Below are 25,791 nucleotides of genomic sequence, written 5' to 3'. Positions count from 1 at the left end.
ACAGTATCTATGAAGCCTGAACACACACATACACAAACTCACACACATACACATACACACATGTGCACATACTCAACACATTCACATACATCACACATAGTGAAATATACATGATGTATTCTAATCAAAATAAAGGTTACACTACAAAGTAGCAAGGATGCCTACAGTTGACCTGTTGACCTTGGCACTGGTACACAGACTTGCCTCTGGTGATGATGACAGCGTGCGGCAGCTCCTCAGGATCAACGTTGCTAAGGAGATCAGCGCTAAGACAAGACTCCTTCCTGGAGGAAACAGATTGCTTCGAGGTAAAGTGTGAGAAACAAAGGAATCAAGAGTACGTGGACCCTGTAGCATCCTCGGCAGCAGCCAAGTCTGCTTCCACCCAACAAATGCCTCAGTTGCAGAAGCTGATCGTCCTGAGTACTTCAGCAGGCTCAGAGCCAAGCTCAGCTAAGCCCTAGCAGGACCCGGGGCCTCCTTCTTAATTCAGAGGTGCAGTGTTTTTCTGAGGCTAATTTTCACCAGGCTGTTAAGTCTCTGTAGCTGGGGTAATCTTTCCACTTTGCTCCTCCTTGGCTAATCCTTGCAAATAATCAAAAGCAATTTTACAGAAGTGTGAAGTGAGTTCCCCCTGCTGTCTGTGTGAGGGTGGCTTCAGAACTCTGGGCTGAGCTCACATGCTGCTCCTAAGACATGGTGGAGGTGGAATTGCTAACTTTATCAGTGTGGTTACACCCTCCTGTATGCACTGCCAGTCACACACACCCCAGAAACAACTGAAACACTCCTTTATTTCCTTGATTGTGATGTAACTCATTTTGTACATTTTACATTTTGCTATTTACTAGCTGAATGTAAGTCCCATACTACACACATGTCTATTCTCAGTACACCCACGGACTGCTGTCCCCACAGCCCTGACCCCATTTCTCTCTTCATTGGTCTTCCTGTGGCTTCAGTGACCGCCATGTCCTTTCTATGGCTAGTACCTGTGGGATCACTGACAACCACATTCTTTCTAACATGGCTAATCCCCCAATTTTTGAAGAAGCTTCAAATCCCATGGTGCCATTCAACCAGATCATTTTCTATTTCTCTGTGTGGGTGTTCATGTGTGTTTACATGAACATTTTTTTGTGTATTCACATAGAGGACAAGGGACCACATCAGGTATCATTTTTCTGATGTGAGGTTCACCACACAAGCCAGACTGGCAGGCTGGCCCACAAGCCCCAGGAGTCTGCTGTGTCCACTTACAACAATGGGGCCAACCCCTTATGGATGGGAATCTTTACATTTGAGTCAAAATAAGCCTTGTTTGTCTGTTATTGGTTGGTTTGCTTGGAGACTTTGTTGTAGTGATGGAAACGGGACTGACATAAGGTTGTTATATATGTCAATCATACTGTGTCAGTCACGCTGCCTGGAAGATTAAATGACAACGACAAAAAGCCTACTGTGGTGGGGTGTGTGTGTCGGATCTCAGTTACAACGGTTCTGTACATTTGAACTACCTGAAATTTTACATTAGTCATGGCTGAAGCACAAATCCTGCCTTAGCACTGGGAATAAGTCCAGGAAGTGAGGGTCCTCCTAGTCTCACGGCATGGATGAAAGCACAGCTCACACATGCAGAGACAGTGTTTGAAAATGGTCACGTGCAAACGCACCGGGGCATGGAAGAACAGCAGCAGAAAAACACGCGTCAAGGGTGTGGTAGCGCCTACCCAAAGTCCCACCTGTTCAGAGGGCCAGGAAGGAGACTTGAGCATGGGGACTCAATAGTGCACCTGCATCAAGACTTTGACATGGTGACTGCTGACGAGGGAGCAGGGACCACCAGGATGCCTCAATGAGAAATCAACTGGCCTAGGAAAGAAATGGAGCAGGCAGGAAAAAAAAAATGCTTCATGTAAACCGAATGTGTGTCAGAGATCACACAGCCAGGTGACTGGAAAAACACATTGGGGGACCCAGGTTCAAAATCCTGCTAAAACGGTAGGGCACGAATTGTAATGTGGGTGGGCTGTGGTGCTACGTAAAGGTGCACCCATGTACAGAGTCGTGTGAAATGCGTTTAGAGAAGTTACCATGCTCTCAGCCTCTGTCCACCCAGCCTTCTTTTGTTAGAGTTCATCTTCAAATGCGAGAGTTTGATTTCTCTCTGTTTAATCTCGCTGCTCAATACGAATCCATTAAAAGAGTTTTATTAGCAGAGTAGCACCAAAAACGATATCATTGGGCAATAGGTAATTCAAATAAGAAGCTCTAGAACACAATATGCTTCATGAATCAGATCGAAAATCAGAAGTTACAATTATTAGTTATGGCTCATCTGTCTTCATTTTTTTACGTTTCTTACACAAAACGATATAGTTAAAAGGAATAATTTTGTCTTAATAAAATGGTCACTGCCTATGCTGCAAAGGGGGAAATCAAGTGAGAAATGTATCCATCAAATTGACCCATACGCAAGCCTATGGGACATTTACTTGATTAATGGTTGAGATATGGAAGGGCATAGCCAGCTCACTGTGGGCAGTGACACCCCCTCAGGAAGGTGCTCCTGGGTTGTATCAGAAAGTCAGTGAGCAGCATTCTCCCATAGTCTCTGCTTCACTTCCGGTCTCCAGGTTCCTGCCTTGAGTTCCTGCCAGTGGCTTCAGTTGGTAATGGAGTGTGACCTGGGAATTATCAAGTGAAATAAACTCTTCTTCCCAAGTTGCTTGTGGGCAATGTTTTATCACAGCAACAGAGACTCAACCAGGACCTTGCCCATACCAACCAACCTAGGTCAGTGTTTGTCAACCTGTGGGTCATGACCCCTTTGAGGGTCGAATGTCAGATATCCTGCATATCACATATTTATACTGCAATTCATAGAAGGAGCAAAAATAGTGATGAAATAGTTTTATGGTTGGGGGGTCAGCACAATATGAGGAAGTGGACAGCATTGGGAAGATTGAGAACCATTGGTCTAGCTTTTCTTGTTTTTATATATAAAATATTACATATATATTAAATATATTAAATATAAATATATATATTAAATATTACATAAAGGTCAAAGCAAAAGGGGCTGGGCATACAGCTTAGAAGTTAAGAGACCTTACTGCTCTTTCAGAGGGCTGGATTTGATTCTCAGCACCAACTCTGGGTAGGGAGTACAGACGCTGGCCTTCCTGAAACTCCAGTGGCAACGTACCATATATCCTCTTCTGGCCTCCACAGGTATGTACTCAGTGCCCATGAAGGTCTGTAGTCACATAAATACACCATTAAAGTAAAACTTAAAAAAAAAATCAAAGCAAGAACTCATTTGTTTTCTTTCTCTACTCTTCCCAGAATGCATTCCTCCTTAAGGCCCCACTTCCTGAACTTGCTCAAATGCTATTTTTGCAGACCCCACACCCACTTGTTATTTCCTTTCTGCCTTTGGAAATGGTCCTGCTGGTCATGGCTATGGTGAGCTGCAGGCCTCTAAGCTGCTCTAAGCTTGTGTCGTTCACAGCCTCAGTTCCGCCACTCTTCCCAGGAACAGTAGGACCGCAGGATTTATTGGCCAGATCTGCCTGTGCTGTGCTTGTTCGCCTGCCTTCTTCATCCTCTGGAGATGAAAGCAGGATTTATGTAAACATGTTTTAAAGTTCCATTCCATTTAAAAGAACTTATTTCTGCGGTAAACGGGAACAGGACCGTTTATTTGACATTTATGTGCACTCGGCTGCTTATACATAGAAGCCCGTCGTGTTTTCCTGAAGATCCTGTCGATTACTCGGAGCTGAGTTAGAAATTTCAACTATAATCATTGTGGATTGCTTCTTTCCCCTCCCCTCCCTTTCTCCCTTCTCTGTTTATTTTGTTCTCTCCTTTTCTCCTTCTCCTCCCTCTCTCTATCTCTGTCCTTTTCCCACTTCTTTCTCTTCTCTCTCTTCTCCTTTAGCCAAGTTTGTGAGTCATAAATTTTGTTTTAGGGTTCTAGAATAAAAGAGAAAAGTCCATTTTGAAACACAGAGAAGGCTCGGCGTACTATCCCCCTCACAGCGCAGACTAAGGGCCCTCTGTTCAATACATCGAGATTGTCCAGTAAAGGGGCCCCCTTTCCCGCTAAGTGGGATAAAAATGGAAGTCTCAGGATGATGCAGGTCACGCCAGCAAACTTGACAGTTGTCCAGTTTCCAAAGCTCGGTGGGTTTCTTTGTCACAGGTGGATGGTTTCACATGTAGACAGGCTCTGATCTGTCATAGGGACCATTGGACCCTTTACAAGGCTCAAGGGATGTCTGTCTCGGCCAAGTCTGGTTCCCTGACCAGGGTGCAGTTCACAGCAGTGTGGATTGTTACAGAATGCAATAGTCCCTGTGTAGCAATGCTTGATAAAATAGTCCATTTTGAGGACCATTGACGACCCTCAACACTTCACTGGGCGTTTGTATCTTTCTGATTTTGATCTATATCTTCCTGTATTTCACATATTTTAAATGTGTTTCTTTGTAAACAGAGAAAAAAAGAAGAATTGTAGTTAGGTAGGTGGAGAAGATGTGAGGGGAGTTGAGGGAGAGAAAATTGTCATCAGAGGATATTGTATGAAATAATTATTTCACTAATGAAGAACTGTATAAAAAAATTCAGTAGTGAGCTCCCCCCCCCCCGGCCTCATTATCTGTAATGTGAAAACTTGCATGATACAAAATAAAAATTTTTATGTTTCCACCCAATACCATATTTGGTGCATTTTGTATTTGCTTGATTTTAAGTTTGTTTTCCTTGGTATTTTGCCTTAGTCTCATCATTCGATGTTGGGGTTTCTCTTTTGCTGTAGTTGTGCCCTTAGAAATGCGCCATCCAGTCCTAAACATGAATCACGCCTTTGACCCCCACCGGGTAAGGACACGTGGGTCTGAAAGAGCCGCTGCGAGCGGCCTGGCTGGGGATGGTCTTCCAGCCGCCATTGCTCAAACGAGCTTTTCTCAAACGTCCTGGGCCGCAGTTTCCTTCCTTGCTTTATACTCAGGGTGGCTTTCATACACCTACAAACCTGCCGTAATCCGTGCTTTCTCTTCTGCAGTTTACATCTCCATACTTTTTGCTTTTACAGTTTCTGCTTGGCTCCTTTAAAGACTTGTTACAGCTTTTCATACAGCTTTCTACTTTTCCTAAAGTTACCTCAACTCTTTCAAAAGCCAGTGATGTTTTATCCTTTACTTTTTTAAGGGTTACTTTATTTTTCAAGTGTGTATGTGCCACACATGTGTACAGGTGCCTGGGGGAGTTCAGAAGAGCAAGCTGCAGTTATAGGCTACTGGGAGTTCCCTAATGTGGGTGCTGGGACCCAAACACAGGTTCTCTGTGAGAGCAGTATGGGCTCTTCATCGTCTTTCCAGACCCCACCCCCAACGTAGAATTTTTAAAAGTACTGTCTGTTTACAGTCTATCAGTTAGAAGGTAGATGTATTTGTCCCTCAGTCTCAGCTGTCTTCCCTCTAGCACTGGTTCTTGTCTTGTTTGTTTGCTTGATAATTACTGACTTGGTCTGGTACCTCATTCTTGTGAATGCCCTTGCTGGAAATTGGTAGAAAGAATTTAAAAGGAGAAAATGTGTCCTACAGCTAAGTTTACTTTTAGTCTAGAAGACACTTGCAAGAATGTGTGGATGTCCCTCGACTGAAGCCAAGGCCTGAGTGCAATAGCAATATGCAAGCTTGTGAGCTATGCTAACCAAGCCTAGAGTTTCCTGGGCTCCAAGTCCTCCCTCCTCTCTTACCAACACGGCCTTCTGAGCCGTTCCTTTGGAGTGGGTACCTGGGAATGTTTGTCCGTGGTGCAGTCCCTGGAGTTGTAGGCTTAGAAGAACCTTGCTCTAGATGGTCCGGATTTCCTATAAGATTAAACTTGAAGACAGGCTCTGGACTTTGGCCTATTTCCTCAATGATCTAAGAGATCTTAAACAAAACCTTAGGCTCACTCACACTAGCAAATGGACTTGGATTAATTAAGGCTGTGTCAGCACACAGCTTCCTTCTCTCTTATTTAGATGGTACACATACTTGCACTAAGCAATCCCATCTGTTCTGTAGAATCCTCAAAACAGATATCTTAATGTTATGAACATTTTGATTAAAACTATTTAAGTAATTTCTAATCATATATTTGATTTTCTATAATATATTGCATATATATTCATTTATTAACAAATTTTAGCTCAGCATGATGGTTCATGACTCTAGTCCCAGCACTTGGCAGGCAGAGGCAGGGGGCAAGCTTGAAGTCTCAGTTTACACAGTGAGTTCCAGACTAGCCAATGTTACAAAAGAAGACCCTTTCTAAAAACAAAAGAAAAGAAAACAAAAGTTTATGAGTGTTTATTTGTATAAGGTTGATACCTTTAAATTTTCTAATCTGAGAAAAGCCAGTGTTTATGAAAATACTGGGTGCATCATTTGGCTGTTTCACAAAGAAATTCCTTGGTAAATGAACATTGTTTTGAGTCAGAAACACAGGTGACACATTTGCATCTTTGCACAAACCCAGAAGCTTCTGAGTGACAGTGAATGCACAAGGGGCCAGAGCTCTAGAGGTCAATGTTCTCTCTCACTTTCCTTGACAGCTTCAGCCAAGGTCATCACAGGTTCTACTGTTCTCTTCTTAGTTACCAGTCAGTATTCACTCTCATATCGCGTACTACATACCACATGGCCGATTTATCTAAAGATTCTATAAGGATTTATTTAGTTTATGTGCATGCATGTGTGCCTACTTGTCTGTTTGGGTACCACAGGCAGGCAGCAGCCAAGGAAGGACAGCAAAATACCTCAAATTCTCTGAATAACATGATATAGTTGCTGGGAGCTGAACCCAAGTCCTGTACAACAGCAAAAAACTTCTCCTAACCACTGAGCCATCTCTCCAGCCCCAATATACTTAAGCATGTATACATGTGGTTTACAAAGTAAATACAGGAGAAGCTGGGAAACAGATTTAGGGAATAAAGGTCTCCGTTCTGACAAGGAATCAATCAAGCTGCAAAAACTGCAGAACTGACTGAGCTGCTGGCTGCTGTTTGTTGACAGGTCAGGGACAGGTCAGAGATGTGCTGAAGAGTTTACCTTAGCTGCAGACGCTTAAAGAGAAGGGACAGGTTCATGAAGAAATGGATGGATAGACACACAGACCCCTGTATGCAAACAAGAAGACAGACAAATGGCAATTTAAGTAGGCAACATGAGCAGCAAGGACAAGGTTAAACTAAAACCCCAGGAAAGTTGGGAGTTCCTTACTCACAGACTCCATGGTCACATGACAGATTGATGGGGCTGTTACTGTTGCTATCATAGTGCTAGGTATCTCTCTCTTTATAGAGTCTAGGTGATGGAGTTACACCATTTCCTTAGTGTGGTATACCCGTGTCCTCAGCACTTCTCTTCTTATTGATCTGTGGCTTACAGTAAGACTGGGAAGCATCCATCCTTGTGTTAATCAGCTTCCCATCACTGCCACCAATCACATGGGTTAGGCAATGACAAGAGGAACCATCCTTCCAGATCCTCAGTTTCCGAGGTGTCAGTCCATGATGATGTGACTCCTTTATCTGGGCCTATCGCAAGCAGAACATTATGGTGGTGGGCATGTGATGGAACACTCTTGACACTACTCTCTGACATCCTGACAGTCAGGAAGCAGAAAGAGAAAACGGGAGGGCAAGAAACTGAGGTCAAGACACATCAAGAAGGAAAGCTCCAAAGAGCACACTTCCTTCAATAAGTGCAAAGAACTAAGTGTCCATCAACTCCCCAAAGCCCACGAGATTGCAAACATGCGGAATGGATTAACCCACTGGAGACAGCTCAGCCTTCGTCATCCAATCACTTCCCACAAGCTCCACCTTTAAGGAGGTTTGCACAAGGAACCAAGTCTTCCACATGGGCCTTTGGAGGTCATCTCTGATCTGAACCCTAACAACCACAGTAAAAGTAAGAGGATAAAGGTTTCCTTCCCACAGTATTGCAGACTCTGGGTCTTCCTCACAAAGTCTGCAGAACTGGTCTGGACATCAGATTCTTCTGCCAATGGTCAAGGTCTCCCAGGGCTTTTGCTACCCTAGGATCTGGATCATACTAGTGCCAACTATAACCCTGAAATCTGGGACCCAGAAGATGGACAGCTGGCTCACAATATAGACAAGGCCAGATTGTACTCACTTTCCAAATTTCAGAATAAGAAAGGCATGGGTAGAGGCATGAGTAAAACCCTATGATAAGTGCCAGGAATCACTCTTACTGAAGTCAAAGCAAGGCTATTTGCCAGAGAATCCCTACAAGTCCGCTTCCTTCTAAAAGAGTTTATGTAACAATCGTGAATATCACAATTTCACCATAGCCATACTCTACTGCTCTTAAATATACCCTTCATAACACAAGCTGAATATCCCGAGCCCCAAATCCTAAACACACTGGGATCTGAAGCTTTGGGTGTTAGCATGACATCACAAGTGAAGAATTCAGTTCTGACCCCATGTGACATACCACAGTCAAAACACAGACACACTCAGAATAGTGCACCAAATTACTCCAGGCTGTTTGGACAGTGCCCGCGAAACATAAAGGAATCTCGTGTTAATACCTGGGCTCCATCCTCAAGACAGATCTTCCTGTATGCAAAAATAGTTTAAAATCCAAAGAACTTCTGTCCCAAATGTTAGAACAATTTGAGTTAACAGCACACTGGACAAGAGGTTGAGAGCTGTACCAACATCTGAGGCGATGTGGGTACATAAACCAAGGAAATAAAATACAGGGACTGTCTGATTGGTTCCAGCAGGCATTTGCCTGTGTGGATGTGGTCTGCTCCGGTGGTTGCCTGTAATTGACTGAAACTTGGCTGACTCATGACAATTCAGTATCCCCGAGTCAGGTGTTAGAGAGCTCATGCTCAGTCAGTTGCATAGAAACCAAGTTCCAAGACAATCTTGAGTCCTCTTCGGTAATTAAACACTATTAACCATTCTCTTCTTAGCCTTTCCAACAAACAAAACAAAAAAAAACCCAAATAATCAAATAAAAGCAGAATTGGTATTATGGTAGGATAATTTTACCCCAAAATTGACCCTTTAAACTATCCATCTCAATCCAAGAAAAAGACTGATTTACACAAAACGTGAGTTATTGGTAACCATACCGCAGAAAATACTCCCTCTATCATCGGCCTGCCTGTCCAGTGCTTTCTTGTGTGTAGTTAACCACCTTGGGTTGGAGTTCTCCTTCGAGAATTTTCTGTAGGGCTGGATTTGTGGTTAGATAATGTTTAAATTTTGTTTTGTCTTGGAATATCTTGTTTTCTCTATCTATAGGGGGTGAGAGTCTGGCTGAGTATAGTAGCCTGAGCTGGAATCCGTGGTTTCTGAGACTGTAAGACATCTGTCCATGCCCTTCTGGCTTTTAGAATCCGGTATAATACTTATAGGTCTTATAAGTATTGTCTTTGTATGTTACTTGGCCATTTTCCCTTACAGCTTTTAATATTATTTCTTTGTTCTGTAACTTTAATGTTTTGATTGTTATATGGCAGGAAGATTTTCTTTTCTGGTCCAATGTCTGTGCTGTTTTGTAAGTTTCTTGTACATTTAGAGGCATCTCTTTCTTTAGGTTAGGGAAGTTTTCTTCTATGATTTTGTTGAAAATATTATCTGGGCCTTGGAGTTAGCACTCTTCACCTTCTTCTATTCCTATTATTCATAGGTTAGGTCTTTTCATAGAGTCTCGGATTTCCTAGATGTTTCATGTCAAGAATTTTTTAGATTTAACATTTTTGACTGATGTATCAATTTCTTCTATCATATTTTCTACTCCTGAGATTCTTTCTTCCCTCTCCTGTATTCTGTGGAGATGCTTGTATTTGTTTCCTGGGTTTCCCATCTCCAGGATTCTGTCAGATTGTGGGTTTTTTCTTTTTTTTCTTTTATTGCTTCTATTTCCATTCTCAGGTCTTGAACAGTTTTATTAATTTCCTTCACCTGATTAATTATATGTTTTATATTTCTTTAAGAGATCTATTAGTTTCCTTTTAAAATTCCTCTACCTGTTTAATAGTTACTTCCCTGTATTTCTTTAAGAGATTTATTCATTTCCTCTTTAGCGGCCTCTATCAGCTTTATAAGGTTGGATTTGAAGTCATTTTCTTGTGCTTCAGTTATGTCAGGATATCCGGGGCTTGCAGTAGAGCTTCAAAGCTTTGCTCTGAAGGTGGATGTTGCCCTGTGTCTTAGGGTTTTACTGCTGTGAACAGGCAACTCTTATAAGGACAACATTTAATTGGGGCTGGCTTACAGGTTCAGAGGTTCGGTCCATTATCATCAAGGGAGGAGCATGACATAGGCAGGCAGGCATGGTGCAGGTGGAGCTGAGAGATATGTTTATTTGTATTTAATGTCTATAAGTATTCACCTGCATCTCTGTGCACTCTATTGAAGTCAGAAAAGGAAGTCAGATACCCTGGAACTAGAGTATGCTTCACTGTGAAACACCATGTGGGTGCTGGGAATCAAGTCTGGGTCTTCTGCAAGAACAGCCAGTGCTCTTAATCTCTGAGCCATCTCAATAGATCATTAAAGAGGACTCTTGAATTTAAATGAAATTATTCCATTTCCCTATTTCACATTGTATTCTATTCTCCTATAATACAAATCTCCACATATTAAGTATGATGAGTATTTAAATTGATCAAAAATTTATGTTTTGAAATAAGAACATAGATCTAAATTTTCACACTGCCCTGGCAGGATCTTCCAAGAAGTCCCATCTTAAGTCAAAAATACAGAGGCCCCATAGTGCATCTTCAAGGCAGGTCTCCTTGCAAAATCTACAATGGATATGCTAAGTTTGTTTACAGCAGTCTTTGGAGGATATCACACCACACATTCTACCTCGGCAAGCAAAGTCTTGAGTTCATAATAAGCAGCCTTGGGCAGCTTCCTTTGATTTGCATGATACTGCTTTCATTGACTAATTAACTTAAAGCCACTGGAAAGTCCTGGAAGTTCTAAAAACATCGTTATGGCTTTTGAGTGTTCTGAAGAATGGCCTTCCCTACCACAAGGCTTAGCATCTGACTTCACCCTATCACATGGATAAGGTCAGAGTCTAAAATGGGAAAGAAGGCAGAAAGGGAAGACCAACCCCTTCCTGCTGTCTCCAAACTCGCTCTTTCCCAGTGAGTACCTCCTTATTGTCTGGCCACTGAATTGGTGAATCCCAGTGAGCCACCAGGACTGTTGATGGAAAGTTAAAACATTTTAATTGCCGTTCCAAACCAGTAGATCTTCTTTTTCTGTAAACGTGAAGTTGTAGGTGGACCTGACCTTAAGTTGGGCTCGAAGGAAGAGGCAATATTCCAAAACTCTGCATGTCACATCCAGTTAGAAATAACACAGGAACAGCTGTCCCAAGGCCATGTGGTCCTTTCCATTTGTCCTCAAAAGTAGCCAACTGAGGGAAAGGCTACGGTGCTTATTTCTGATGTTCACAGCATCAGACTGGGAGGTCACTTTGGTAACAGTACTTGTAGAGACTGCCAGCTGAGAAAATAACCCAGTGATTAGCCTGAGACCAGGAGTCTTGAGACTGGAGAATCTAGTATGTTCTAAACTCTGGTGTCCATCCAGCACAATCCGGGAAAACCCTAGTCCACTTCCAATGATACCTGGAAATTCTTTGCTAGTTTGTTTCTTTGCCTACAGGGTTCACTGTGAAGTTTTGGTGGGTTGGTTCCCTTTTAGACTGCACAATCTTCCTGATAAGGCGCTTGTTTGGAAGAGTTATAAAGAGGTCACAGGATAGAGACTCAAGCCAGGAGTGGACAAATCACAACTCTCAGCTGTCCTTGTGGCTAAGGCACCATTAAATTTGTTTTACTCGACCCCATTGGGAAATCACTCATTATCACCTTTTATTCCCAGAAGGTTTAAATCTATTGTTATTTAGAATTTACTATTTCTAAGTCTCTGGTGGTCATATTTCTAGCCCTAGCTTCTTGATTTTCTTCTAAAATTAAAGCAAAAAAATAAACAAAAAACCACACACACATAGTTCGTTTTATGTACAAAAATATAGTTAGTATACGCATTGAACAATTCTATAATTGAATGATTTGGCATGATACAAAATGTCATAAAATAAAAGAAAAAGTGACAATTCAAGTTATGAAAACTTCTTTCCACGAAATTCAGATTTTCTAAGGGGGTCAGAGCAATGAATTTACCTATGTATCTGTTGATCATTGGTGTGATAGAAATACGTAGGCACTGGGTAGCCATGGTTTTTACATATCCACTATGAATGATTGCTGAAGGTCAGTTTTTAGATACTGTTTCAGTCCCGTTTAGATCAAGCCATTGGGTGCAACACCGGGGCTCCTGAGCAGGAGAACAGGGTGGCCGGGCATGGAGATGCTGTGGTAATTCTGTAGCTAAATTCGTAGGGTGATGAGAAGTTTGAGAACAGAGCTTGTCTGGGCAGGTAGAGATGAGGGCTTAGTCTGAACATCAGAAGTGGGGAACGGAGAAGGAAGAGATGAACTCCTCCACCACAAGAAAGGATTTCCAGAAATAACAATGATTAATAAAGGCAAACATGTGAAAATAAAACAAGCAGCAGCGTTCTGGACTCTACGTTCACCATCAGGTATCTTTTAAGAACATTTATGTGACAGGACTTTGAATAAATCACATACAACATCACATTTCTTTTGGCTCTGTGCATCATTTCAGTTTAATTGTCATTCAGGCTGACAGTTCACTTTTCTTTTAATCCTCCACTCCTTCTCTTTTAATCAAGGAAGTATCAGGGTTAGTTATGTATCAATTGTATTATTTCTTCAGAAAATACATTCATCCCTTGAGTCAGTATAATTGAACAATCCCTGTTATGGATCTCAGTTAACTGTGAGTCTAAGCAGGACTCACTTTCTGTGGTGCCCTGAAGAGCAATGTTAGAGCCACCCAATCCTTTCTTTGTCTTTCACTGATCCACAAGAACACTGAACATGAGAGAGCATTGCTACATGGCAGCTACAAACCAAGTCTATATAGACCAATTAAGATGGTCTCCAAAGTTCTGAAACCAAGGGACCAGAGAGCTGGTCAGAGGTTAAAGACACCTGCCACCAACTTTAATGACCTATGTTTGATTCCTAGGAGTAACATGGTGACAGGAGAGAATTGATTCCTGTAAGTTGACCTCTTATCTCCATATGTACACCATGGTACACATGCACCTATTGTATATAAAATACATACATACGTACATACATACATACATACATACAATAAACTGAAATTAGAATAGTAACAATATAGACGGGTTGGGGATTTAGCTCAGTGGTAGAGCGCTTGCCTAGGAAGCACAAGGCCCTGGGTTCGGTCCCCAGCTCCGAAAAAAAAAACCAAAAAAACAATATAGACAAACAGGTGTAACTTTTTTCAGAAAGTGTGATGGATAAAACAATTTAAGGCTGATTAGGGTCATGGCTTTATATATTAAAATCGTGTGCGTGTGTGTGTGCGTGTGTGTGTGTGTGTGTGTGTGTGTGCGCACATGTGTGTACACTTTGTTGCTAAAACTTTGAATCTCTTATCTGGGAATGAAAACCATGTATGTGAATCTACTTGTGAATACCAGGGTTGGGAAAATGTTGGGTTGTAACTTGTTCCCTGAGTGAATGTGGTTCTCATTATCACAGAAGAATGAGAAAATAAAAAACATGAAAGGCCAGAGATTCTACAGTGAACGTTCTAAATATCTGATGAAATGTGTCTTACGAAGTGAGCCCCAGATCCTTTTCAGGGCACTTAATATTCTCTCAAGGGTAAAGTGTGTTTGCTTTTAGCAAAGTAGATTAGCTTACATCTTGTGATGGGAAAAGTCGATGTAATATGTCGTGTCCTTCTAGTCTCGTTTCAGTACAGTTGGTTCACGTTGTATCTCTTGGCCATAGCTGCAGATCTCAGTTTTCCTCTCTGTCTGAGTGTTAAATCACTTTCTGTCTGCTGTCAGGCTGTCTCTTCTGGTTCCCAGGCCCCCTCCTCTTCTTATGAGCTACTTGCTTATTTCCCAAGTCATGTCGAATTCATCTTTACTTCTCCAACTTCATCATATGTGTGCGCTTTGCTTCAGAATCTAGCATTGGTTCACGGACTGGACAGCTGAATGTATCCAGTTTAAGCAGAAGATAAATTATTAGACTGTAAAAAGTTGGGATCAAATTCTCCACAAAAGCTCATGTTCAATAGGCTGGCCTTGGTCTTCAGAACTAAAAGAAATATGGGGCAAATCTTTGTTCAGCATTGAGCAGTAACTGTTCCCAATCTTTGAGTGATCTGGAAGACAGGTTGACATGAACCAGCCCATTGTTTGTATCATCTCTTATGCCTCTACTATGCCTTTAAAATGTTGGAAAATGTGGTGTTCCCAAGCTGGCAGGCTGCCTCTCATCTGTCTTACACTGAGACCCAGCTTACCCAGGGCCTCAGGCCCACTCTCACTCGGCAGATGTTGTGGTGGTTAGAGGATTGCTTGGTTGGATTTCTGGGGTGCTAACATGGTTTATTGGGAATTATGTCATGTGGATTAGTGTGCTCATTCTTGTTTCAAAGAAACCTTACGCTCATTTGAAAAATGATCTGTGACTATAGGGAATGACTTTGGCAATGACATTTAATTCCAGTTTCCAAGTCAAGGAGGACAACTTCAAATTCTAGAAGACAGGCTTCTGCATGATTCAGCCCCCAAGTGTGGGATTGTCAACCCAAACCTATGTTGTTCAGCTCCTCACTGCTCTATGACAGAATAAATTCCAGTAAGAAAACTATTGTCTCCTGGCAAACAGTAGGGTAGTTGATCAAGACAAGCATGGATTCTAGTCCTGTTCTCCAACCAGCTCACATAACCTCCATATGGGGATAATCATACTAACTTTGTAGGCTTACCGAAATCAGGCAGCCATAATGTGATGGCAGAAATTAACCAATCCATTTCTCATGACAGTCTTATGCTATAACTATCAAAGGTGGGAAGTCTGTTGTGCAGAGTGATTATGGGACCATCTCTAAATTCAACATCTAGTAAGGAGTTGACTCAAATTGAAATTCTAGTTTAAATTCAAGACTTAACAATTTCATTCTGCCCACACACTTCCTCTACTCTAGTTTAAAGCTTTGTAGATCATCAATGTAAAATATTTTAAAAGAAAGACATCATATTTGTTTCAATAGCCATGTTGGTTTCAAACAGTACAGCTCATAGTTTGTTTTAGATATTCCCCCCCACAGATCAATGTTATGGGTTATCAGTTCTGAATAATAATTTGAGGAGTACAAGGTGAGTGTTAGCTAGCCTGCCTTGGGGACTACTGTGACTGGGATAAGAGTTGGCTAGGACCCAGAATAAAGAAATTTTGTCATACAGGAAGAGACATGCTATGTTTCAAAGTTACAACCAGTATTTGGGTAGTCTTTGTCTTATTATTTAGTACTAGTTGGTCTTTGGGTGGCTGTTTTAGGTTTCAGGGTCTTAATATTTTTGTTTCACAGCAGTGTTTAAAAAAAAGCAATAGTAAATGGATTGGTAAAATTAACCTGAGAATTAGATAAAGCAACATTTGTAAAGAACTGTGTGTGGTGGCCACACCATGTGTGAAAATCCTCACCACAGCATTTTAACCAGAAAGACTGAGAGGGAAAGTGTGAGAATTGATCCCACTTTCTAACGTAGATGAGACTGAGAGCATTACAACCATTCACTGAAAGTAAGAGTAGAGAAAGAGAAGCCACGGGGAAAGGGTTAGCACTCACAGTAGAGCATTTCTGATTGGTGGGGCATGATTTCACAAGAAGACACAGGGATAAGAAAGAAAAGACTGAAGTAGGAGTTTGTTTAGAACTGACAAAGGAAGAAAGAGAACAGTCGTGAACAGCAAGTACCTGGGCTTGGTGTGTTATCAGACTGTCTTTACCAAGATAAGTGTTCTGAAGTAGCTTGCCAAGAAATGACAAAAATGCAAGCATTGAACAAGAAGTACCCCTGTGAGCTATCCTGAGCCAGGAAGGAGGGAAGAGAGTGAAGGCAGTGGAAATCTAGGAGACTGAAGCAGCAGGGACATCTAAGGAACAAAGGAACTAGAGTCCTACAGAAAAGGCAGGTGGAATGAATGTTATAGCATGTTAGAGTAGAAGAGGTAGTCAATGGAGAATGAAAAGTTTTAGCGTACCATCAAAGAGTTGGGGTGTGAGTAACATAAGACCAAGAACCCTATCATTAGATCTAAGTGTGTTGATGAACTGTCAAGTATTGGTCATATGTAACATTGAAATTATGCTGTGGATGGTATGATATGAATTATTTTCAATAACTCTGGGTACAAAATGGGGACAGCTTTATCACAGAACTCAGAATGATGAAGCACTAGAGAACTGATTGTCATGGATCTGGAAGGAAAGACAGAAAAGCAAAGCTTTTTCAAGTGGCATAGAAGAACTCAAAGAATACTATCTCTGTTCCCATGTTCTAAAGCAGCTGTTCTCAACCTGGAGGTCCAGACCCCTTGGGAGTCACATATCAGATATCCTGCATATCAGATATTTATATTAACAGGGCTGGTGTTGGATGTTGAATTTTCCATGAATGAGCTTTCAGTGGGGCATAGGCAGAAGGGGAAATGTTAGGAGATATGGGAAGAGAAAAGAATGAAAGGAGGGTAAGGGGGAATTAAGACAGGACACTGGGATGGAGAACAGAAAAAGAAGATGCCCCAAGGTCAGGGTGTGAGACACACATTTAAGACATCTCTGGCCTCAGTCTATTAGATAGAGTGGGAGAAATAGGAGGAGACACAACTCAAACAATTCAATTACATCTTAATATCTTGTCCCTGTGCAGTCAGTAGATGAATAGAAACAAAAGAACTTAGTCACAGGCAAACCTTACCTATTTGATGGGTTTGACAAACCAAACCTATGGTGCAGTTGTACAAACCCATCAAATACAAAAAAGGACCGAGGCCTATTTATCATGTACAATCAAGCAATGTGACTGTTATAATAGATCAGTTAGGTTAATTTTGCAGGGCATGGCTAACATATGGTATGCACATTTTAATGTAGTATCAAGACATTTGAAGATGAATGGTAAATCAATTCAGGCACTGGAATTAGAGCCTGAATGAACAAATTAGTTAAAGATAATAGAAACTGATAATAAATCTCGGGGGAGAGAGAACAAGAAACACATTTGCTTTGTTTTTCCAAATACTTTTTGTGGAAACTGCTTGTTTTTCCCTGATTTGGCATTTGGCAGAGTGCAGTGCACAAATAATAAATTAATCTGTTATTAATTGGTTTAATTAGAAAGCATCTTTGACTTTCAAATGTTTTAAATAAAAGAAGAAATACTCATGGTTTTTTATGATGTCTCAATGTTAAACTTTTAGGACTATTTTCTGATCTTTCAAACAAACAAACAATCAAACAAACAAACAAACGAGTTGAATTGGTACTTTGCTCCCAGAATGTTCTCCTCATTGCTTAAAACCTCTTGCTGAACATATGCAAAAAGTTCTTTGAATCAGGTGTACAGTAAAGCTTTGTAACTCAGGTTCCACATACACTTGCCTACTTACATTTGATTATATAAATTTATTATTGGCCCCTACATGATTGCAGAGTGGCCAACAATGTTCTCATGAAGACATTCTCAAAGGTATAGCATCCGCCAGACCACGGGACTGGAGAATGGGAGGGGAATGGAGGAGAGAACTGGGGATTTAAATGCAACAGCTTTGCATAAGATTTAAACCGTTACACATTGGGGCAATGAAGGGACACACAAGAAAGGGATCAGGGGAATCACAGTTGGCTGCCACCTTTGGAAAAGGAGTCTAGTAACATTTTGTCTTCACTTTGAGCAGGAAAGCCCCCAAGAAAAGTATTTGATGCCTTGGATTTGTAGACATGACCTCAATTTGAAACTATTCTAGAACTGACTGTGTTAACCGTAAACCTGCAAGGGGTGAGTATCCCTCACATGGATCTAGCAGCAAGAGAATCCATCTTCAGATTATTGTAGGATTGGGAAATGAGAATATTTTTCCACATTGCTCCACTGTATGTTATGGGCCACAAAGGATGAATCAAATTATGTAGTGGTAGATTTTTCCTTCAATGTGCGAAGATTCTCAATCATTTTCTTTCATGTTTGAAAGAAAAGAGTAGCAACATTACCAGCTACACACACCTTAGCTGAACAAATCTTTCTTTTAAAGTTCACAATTTAGGGGCTAGAGAGATGCCTCAGTGATTGAGAGCACTTCCTGCTCTTACGGAAGACAAGGTTCGATTCTCACCACCCACACAGATGCTTATGACCATCTGTAATTCAGTTCCTGGAGATCTGATGGCTGCTGGCCTCCTCAGGCAACAGGCACACAAATGGTGTGCACACGTGTGTGCCAGCCAAAGACGCACATGGACAAAATTAAAATAAAGATTTCAAGGTAATTCTGCAAAGTCCATCATTTAAATAGAATAAAGTTTTGTGGAACTGCAGTATGAACTAGGAAAACTGCTGCATGCCATCTTATCTCTGTAAACAAGAGAGTGTGTGTTGTCAACAACATCATTTTCTACCTGACTTCAGTCAGAGACGGGGGATCAATTCTGTAGTTTGAAAGTAGGGTCACTTGGGAAATTTCATGACAGACTTGAGCTAGGTCATTTCATTATACTTGAGGAATGAAAATGGCCCTAGAAATCATTACATTAGATTCCCAATCACAGTTTAAAGTCTGGACATGATGGAGATCACGTATCTCTCTCTGCAAGAAGGTTGTGATTCATAAATGAAAGAAAGCTTGTCGGCTGTCATCGCCTTCTTCATAGAGCCCAAGTCAAATTGAAGCTTTGAGTCCCAGACTCTCTGGTTTGCTGACTTGGCTCCAGCTTCTCTGGGCTTTGAGGCTCCATCCTCCTGCCTTCTCATGCCTCTGTGCCAGGCCTTCCTCCTGACTCAGCAAACACAGGGACACTGACTTGCTTAATTTGGAAGCATCCCCCTATTTCTCTCAAGCCTCCATGTCTCCCTACTGCTATTTTCAAAGATCAACTTCTATAAATCTCACCAGGCACATGTTTCTTAAGAGTACTGATATCCTAGCAACAGGCAAAGGACTTCTAAAATCACTATCTATTTTAAAGGAATAGTGTAGGTTTAAATATGTTTAAAGTAAATTCAGAGCTCTTTATACTCATTTGCTTGCCATTGCCCAATGCTGTGCCAGATGGGGATGCTGGAATTATTCCAAAGACCAAGAAATTTCAAACTACAGATATTGGGACTTTTGTCAACCTCGTGGCAAATGAGAAAAGCCTCTGGTCACTATTCTGGATTAAAAATCCCTGGCAGACGCTGGGACACCACAAGAATATGGCCCACAAAACCAACTAACCATGACTCCTAGGGGCTCACAGAGACTGAAACAACATGGGGAAGCCTGTATGGGTTTGACTTAGATCCTCTGCACAAATGTTATGGTTGTATAGCTTCGTGTCCTCGCAGGACTCCTAACAGTCAGAGTGGACTCTGACTGTTTTGGGACTCTTTTCTGCCAATCCAGTTGCTCCATCCTGCCTTGATATGAGATTTGTGCCTAGTCTTACTGTAACTTGTTATGCCATATTTGGTTGATGTCACTGGGAGGCCTGCTCTTTTCTAAAGGAAATGGAGGATCTGTGGAACTGGGAGAGAGGGGATGTCAGGGTTAGGGACCAGGAGGAGAGGAGGAAGAAGAAACTGCAGTCGGGATGTAATATGGGAGAAGTTTACATAAACAAATAAATACATTTTTAATAAATGTAAACTACAAACATGATAAACAAAGAGAAGAAACCTCCAGTAGGCCACAGGACAGACATCAGTGGAGAGCTCTTTCTCCCTGTGTGATCCTCCCAATGTTAGTGAGAACCCTCAAGTCCCCCACACATCGACTTCCCTCTCACTTCAAATGCAGCTTGGGGACTCTAAAGGACCAACTGCCCACCCTTGGCTCACACTGTCTTCTCCACCTTTAGCTTAAGCTTTCTTCTCAGAACTTCCCTTGACTGTGCCTTAAGTAAACTCCTGGCTTCCCTTACTGTGTTGCTTCATTTGCTCGTATCATTGTGTCCTAGAAAAAGGACAGGAAGGTGTTTTCTCTGCCTTCTTTGGTATTTTCAACTCTCTTCATTTTACCACCATTTTTAATCATCTGTAGCGTTTAACTTTGCATCCCTTTTGTTTCCTCTCATTAGTGTTATTTGTCACACTTGACCTTCTACCTTCATTTATCAGAGACTTTGCAACATGGCTCCCACTCTTTCTCTGCAGGCCGAGACTTCTGATTATCTAGGTAGGTATCATAGCGTCCTCCCTTGCTTGTCACACATCTTCCTGAGTGGCAACATCTCCTTGTAACTAGATTAGGACCTTAGTTTCACTGTGAGCTCTCCTTGGACACAGAGAAGAATCACTCTGGATTAAATGAAACAGTCCAGAAATGTGGCTGGAATTATTGATTTCGAAGTCAGATTTGGAATCTTGACACTACTGTGAACATGTGATTTTTTTGGACAAATTACCTTAAGTGTCCAAGGGCTTATTTGCCTCACTTCTAAACTGGAGACAATGTCACATACATAAGAGGAAGTTAGGTTATTGAACGATGTAGCAAGTAAAAGCTGTTTGAGAGGTCAGTCCATCACCATTCTGTCAATACTTCAAAACGTACCCGACACTTAGTGTATATTACATTGTGAGTGGATGGGGAGATTAATAGGCGTTATATCAGAGACCATCACTATAAAGATATACTGAATACAATTGTCACTCCGATGAAAGTAGAATGAATACATCTTAAACACATTAAAGACAAGCAGAAATGCCAGAAGCAAAGGGGGTTCTTGTGGACTGGCTTTGTCCAAGCACAGTAGTTCTCCACAGGACAGGTTTGTGACAGTAGCAGAAGGGGAAGTAGGGGTAATCTGTAACAATGTTACAATGTTATATTGCCCTTCTTTTTTTTGGAAGGGTTTTATTTTTAAGAGGAAATTAGGTTCAGGATGGAGAGCCATGTTCAGAGGTTTACCAAGCACACAGAACTTCCTCCTTTTTCAGTATCTCCCATCACCATGGCATGTTTGCCATAGTATAGGAACCCATACTGGTGCATCATGATCTCCTAAGTACATATTTAATGTTCAAATTCGGCTCTTGCTGCTTTGTTCTGTGTATTTATAAAGCCCACAACTGGCGGCCATCATTGCAAGTAGTGTAACGTTTATGAAGTGTTTTCACCACTTTAAACATCTCCCTCCACCTCTCTCTGTGCTCCATAAAACCAGTGTTTTACTGTCGTCATGGTTTCGTCTTTTCCAGTTTTTCACATGACATGTGGCCTTTTCAGTTTGATTTCTTTCCCTTATTTCACCGAATGTCTTTTCATGATTTGATAAATTTTTCTTTCAGGCATAGTTTATCCTCATTTATTTTCAGTCCTGAATGCTATCATATTGTTTGGAGGAATACATTTAGGTTTATCCATTCTCCCACCAAATGACATCTTAATTGTGTCTAGCCTTGGAAAACTATTAATAAGCTGCTTGAAAAAATCACTGCATGAGTTTTCGTGTAGATGTATAAGCCCTTTGGGCAAGCAAACACCAGGAGCTCAAAAAGAGGCAAGGTACTAGACCCACACCACCTTTCCTTGGTAATTACATTAAATGTAAATGTTTTACATTCCACCAGGGCAGGCAGACAGTGAAAGAATTAATCTACAAGAAATTAACACAAGATCTAAAGGCACAAAGGTTAATGTGAAAGGGTGGCATGAGATGTTTGTCTAAATAGTAACCAAAAGTGATATGGGCTGGGTATATCAGTATGTACAAAATAGGGGTTGGGACAAAAGCGAGGAGCATTGATTCAGCCGCAAGTTCTAAAATTATAAGCAAATCTGTTTCTAATTGCAGAGCCAGAATATGCTCTTCCCTTCACTAGGAGTCTGTGTTGACTGATTTGGCAGGACAATTCTCTGAGAAAAGTGGAAGTCCTGGCCAGAAAGGTGCTGAGAAAAGCACCTATTCTCACAGTGCAAAGGTCATGGCTACTGGTAGGGAAGCAGCAGGGAGCTGGCTAGTGAGGTTGCACTCAAACAGAGAGCGAGCAGGAAGTGAGGCTGGGCTATACTTCCTCTAGCAAGGCTCCACTCCTAAAGAATCCACAATCTTCCCAAACAGTGCCACCAGCTCGGGACCAAGTATTCAAATAAGTTTGTCTGTTGGGGACATCTTGTACTTCAGATGATCATAAAAATACAGGACCTAGTTTAAAAATTGAGCAAAGGTTCTGAAAACAGTTTTCTCAAAGTAAGAAATGTAAATGCTCAATCAACAAACAAGAAGAAGCTCAGCATTACTGAGCACCAGGAGAATTCACTGAAAATGTTAATGAAATGTCCTTTATTCATTCAAAATGATGGAACATAGACTGTGTGAGGCCCTGGGTTCACTCTAAACACTTATCAAAACAAAATATAAAATAAAGAGTACACGTGACGCACTGGAAGCTATATCAAGTTTACCCACAAATGAAATCTCTGTTCTCTCCTCTTCTGCCCTTGTTTTATGTCTCTAAATACAACTTTATTTTGACAAAATATCTGACGCCAACCATATTTTGAAAACTTCTTTATCCAAATCCACATTAATGATTCACCAGAAATTATAATACATAGCAATAGTAATTATATATGTTCCTAAAACCTAATTCACTTCGAAATTAGTTTATTTTGCCTCAAGAATATTTTGATATTTCATTTTAAAGATACCCATGATATATTTCACTATAACATGCCACACAAGTCTCAACATAACACATATATATTTAAAAACACTTGATTTCAGAAGAGATTCTTTTTGGTTTGTGTCTGTTACCGAATGTTTAAATAGTAGTACTACATATACACCTTTTCCCAATAAGATAAAAATAAAATATAAGAGCTCAAATATTGTCGAATATTACAGCTCTTATAGAAACTTATCAAAAACAAATCAGAGCTGGGTATTATGACGCACAGCTTTAATCCCAGAACTCGGGAGGCAAAGGCAAGCAGATCCTCTGTAAATTGGAGGCTAGCCTGGTCTACTGAGCAAGTTTCAGGCTACTCAGGACCATACAGTGAGACTCCATCTAAAACTAAATAAATGAATGAATAAATAAGTAAATAATTTTGAAATTTCAAAGCTGTATGTGTGTAGTGAGATTTCAGCTCCCATAAGGACTATATAGTTTAGTCATTCAGCAATGAAAACTGTTTCTGTGTGCTCCTGATTGGGCCTCTGCTGTATAGGTGTTTGTGTCTAAATGTAGCATGTTAAATTACAGGGCAGTGAGTCTGCCACTTATCAATTTATTCACACTCTCTGGACACTTTACAAATACAGATACTAATCTTTTTGACATTTTCTTCTGTTTCAGCATTTTCAAACTCATCCTTTTATAGGACAGCAAACCTAATCTCTGTGGCAAGGAAGAGAAGAAGCTGAGGGAGAGTCTGCTTTGAGGAGGAGTGATGGAGAATGGCATCTCTGAGACACGCAGTGAGAGCAGAAGAAACATAGCCGTGTGCCAAAATTCACACTCTCTCACACTCGAAGGGCCACGGACTTGGCGGTGAATATCACTAGGGCCTTGCTAGCTGTCCTCATGGATCTGTACGTGGTTAGAAGAAAGCCTTAGTGTGCACTTTGGGGTTACCTTACTTGCGTTTTTCCATAGGAATCTGCCTATTGTCTAGAATACCAACACGCTGTTAAGTGGGGAGTGCTTCATGGATAATGCATGATTTGAATCCAAAACTCGGAAACCATCAGGAGCCAGGCACTCGACCCTGGACACCCAAGGCCTGTGGAGTTGTGTGTTCCACTTAAAAGTATTTAACCTGAAAGTTTTCGAAGTAGCTTACTAGTCTACAAGCACAAGGCTCCTGGTTGTCCAGGACTGGTGTCGAGCCTCCTCGTATCTGAAGAAATTGGATTGTCACTATACTTTCAAGGTTCCCCCACCAGTCTTCCTGGACCCTGCACCTCCCCATTCCTGACTCATGCACCAAAGTCATAGTTCACTTACCCTTTACCTCTCTTCCTCACAGACTCTCAGTCCGTTAGGGCAACCCTATAAAGTATAAAGTTTAGCCCACTCAAAGAGGAACTCCTAAAATGAGAATTTTTCATGATTCTTCCAAAATTGATTTTTCGTTTAAAGTCCTCCAAAAGGTAACCTCCTGGCTCCCTAGGACAAATTCTCTTTTAAAAGACTAGGTCTGTTAAAACCCCTATACACTTGCTACTCTGACTTGGATACGTTCATCACCGCATATATAAAATCACACCTACAACCCCCTACAACTGAGAATCTGGTGTGCAGTTTGAACTTAGGCAAAACTGCAGGCGAAACCAAGATGCTGGCCCATCGGACATTTCCTCACTAAACTGAAGTTCTGCCGCCGTCACATATAGTAAGAACCAGACTGATCGCTGCAGTATGGGGTTGTAGAACAAGGTCAAATAAGTCCACACGTGTCACTGTTACCTGGGAAGTTACTCGTGGGGAAATGAGCGAGGGCAGACTGTCACAAGACACGCAGAACACCCGTGACATTGAAATAAACACCTGTCAGTCACTGGCCAAGGTCTTCAAAAGCAAGCTGCGTTTTACATCTCTCAGTATAGTGAAGATCTCATCACAGCCAACTTATTATCAAAGCTCAAAACCAAATAAATGTACAGCAGCATTGCCAAGGCCTTTCCTCGGGTCTTCTTATTGCAGACAATAGAGCCAGTGTTATGAGAAGCATGCTTGTTGGGCAATCCCCGCGTGACATGCTTTGTTCTCTCCCTGAACCTGCTCGGGCATGACTTTAGGGCTAATACTCTTTATTTTTGGTGTTAATATTAAACACTATTTGGCAGAAGTACGTGAATTCTGCAATCTTTAGTCAGACCTTGAAACGCTTAGAAGATTCTTCCAGAATGATAAGGGGGAAAAATGCTCTAACATTTCTGGGTGAAGATGACAAATGACACATGGCTGGTCTTGGCGGTTTCTATTGTTGAGAAAGTGGCTACAGATAGTTGAGACAAATAGCCCTTGCTTAGAGACGTAGGTGAGCAAATGGTAGTACTGAGGTAACTATGGCTTATGGTATGTTTGAATCCCTCCTCAAACACTGTGTTAGCAACCACCAAGGCTGTACTTGTTCCATGAGACCCCTTGAAGACACAAAAAAGACCTTTCCTGAATGGGCCGCATCAAAGATGAGACGAAACCCGGATTGCTCAGACTCTAATCCAGTTTCAGACACTAGTATGTTGTCTGGACTGTCTTTTGGTCTTTATGATTATGTCCCTCATCTCTAGTGGCCCCTCAGCCAAAGTTGGCAGTCATTAAGGGTCAAGCTGAATGAAGAGTGTTTCCCTATATAGGAGTATCTAGCTCAGACTGTGTGTCAGGGTTGCTGTGACGATCTACTCAGGGATCCAGTTTCCTATTCTGCGAATGTTCAACATTTGCATATAGTTTCCAGACGTCAGATGATGAATCTTAGATTGTTGTGGCCTTATTTTAATATATATTATTTTGTGGATAAAATTGCTTTCCAAATACATTGTTTGAAACACCTCTCCAAGTAGTGAAAGTAATAGTCTTTCCA

Source organism: Rattus norvegicus, chromosome 15 (assembly GCF_021556685.1).
Source record: "Rattus norvegicus strain SHRSP/BbbUtx chromosome 15, alternate assembly SHRSP_T2T, whole genome shotgun sequence".
In the NCBI taxonomy this organism is placed as follows: Eukaryota; Metazoa; Chordata; class Mammalia; order Rodentia; family Muridae; genus Rattus; species Rattus norvegicus.
The sequence above is the reverse complement of the archived record's forward strand: the minus strand, read 5'-3'. Positions refer to the sequence as shown.